Below are 2207 nucleotides of genomic sequence, written 5' to 3' on the forward strand. Positions count from 1 at the left end.
CGATAAATTATTTCATATACGTTGTTGTGCACATATAATAAATTTAGCCGTTCAAGACGGTTTAAATACTTGTAAACCCGTAATATATAAGTTTAGACTTATATTGCGGCGAATTTTCATAAAAGATAAAAAAAATGCATGCGGCCTATATAAAGTATTGCGAGGACGTCGGTTTTAGAGCTTTGGGACCGAGGTTCGATATGTCCGTTCGTTGAAAATTGACATATTTTATGATTGAAAATTTATTAAAACAAAAAAATTATATTTTTGCTTTTTATAGACACCATTACCCGCAAAACTCTATTAGAAATCTTGATTGAGCCGTGCTTGAAGGATTGTACGATATTTTAGACGATTTTAAAAATGCGACAACACTTTTATCGAGAATTTATTATCAAACAAGCCCTTTAGTTTTAAACCAAATCTATATTTTGGCAAGTAAAATTGTCTAATATGAACACCATCACGATTGGGGAAGATTGATGTCTTGCATGAAAAAAAAATTGTTAAAATATTTTATGGGCATCCCATTTGCTTTTCTTTGTGCTGCGACGTTAAACTCGTATTTAAATATTATTGGTGTTGAAGTTTTAATTACACAAATATGTGTGGCTTTTGATTTGGATACCGCTACGGATAATTTTTTTTCAATAGAACAAAAACGTTTATTTAATCGCAATTTTCAAGATTTATTTGATCATTACAAACATTTTTACGGAGGAGGAAACCAACCACAAACACCTTCCTCACGTGGTTTTGCGGGTTCTAGTTCTTCTAGTGGTTATCGACAAAGTCGTAAAGAGTTGATAACTAATTTAATGAACGAGGTTTTAAATGAATCAAGTAAAAAAAGTCGATATGATAACGATTTGTGTGAGTTAAATATGTATGTGCATACTAACTTTATGGCCGCATATCCCGCAAATGATGTCGAAGATTTTGAAAAAAATGATTTATTAGATTTTTGGAAACAAAGACAACCTCAATTCCCGATTTTGGCGTACATCGCACGTGATGTACTAACAATCCAAGCTAGTACCGTAGCTTCGGAGTTTGTTTTTTTTTTAGTGGCAGGATCATTTCGATACGTCGGACAAGACTAAGCCCGGAGTCCGTGGAGTGTTGCATTTGCTTGAAGGATTATTTGGATAGCGTTGATAGGATTCAACACACGACATCGTTAGAGATGGAGATTGAAACGGTGGAAGAAAATCTGGAAGAAAATGAAATCTCCATGGGACTAAGCACGCCACCAACTACAGATACCGAAAGCACTTACTCCCAATATGACGATGATAAGGAACTCGACATTGATGACCTTGAAGACCAAGAGGCTATTATAAGAATTCAAGATACCGGAACTCTTCAAGTCAATCCGACATGGGATACCGATGAAGATTGATAAATAAATGTATTTTCAAATAATTTTATAGTTTTATTTTTGTAAAACAATGTAACTTTAATTATAATAAAACGTATTTTTAAAATGTATTTGAGTGACCCGTATTTTTAAAGTATATTCTTAAACGTATTTATAATAAAACGTATTCATAAACATATATATATATATATATATATATATACTAGAAGCATACTCGCGCAATGCAGCGAGATACATCGTGATTTTAATATTTCATTTTATTTTTTATCTTAGTCAATGTTATAATATGGCTTTATGTGATTTTGAGAAAACGGTGATGTTTTTATTTTTGAATAAAATATATGTTTGAAGATATCATAAAAATTTGACAAAAATATATCGATATTAGTATCAAATTAACTATTTATAATTTAACTTATGTACAATAACGAAGTAATTTATATTTGATTTAATAATATAATTTTTTTATAAAGATAATAATTATTTATTTTTGTTGGAACTCGATAATTATTCTAATTATATTTTAGATTTTTTATATTTTAAAATGAGATGTTCATTCTCTATTTGATTATGTTTATCCGCAATTATTTATACGAATTCAAACATCGAGCTTTAATAAATTGTACTTATGCATAATTACTTGTAATTTTGAATTTTAAGTAATATGCATAAATATACAGTACTTTATGCATAACAAAAATATATAGATATTCGTATCAAATTAACTATTTAAAATTTCTCATTTTTTGTGTAATTTTTTAATTCAATTTTTTATTATAATTTAATTTAGGTACAATAACGAAGTAATTTATATTTGGTTTAATAA

The sequence above is a fragment of the Cynara cardunculus genome (genome assembly GCF_001531365.2).
Source record: "Cynara cardunculus var. scolymus isolate 2C chromosome LG 6, CcrdV1, whole genome shotgun sequence".
In the NCBI taxonomy this organism is placed as follows: Eukaryota; Viridiplantae; Streptophyta; class Magnoliopsida; order Asterales; family Asteraceae; genus Cynara; species Cynara cardunculus.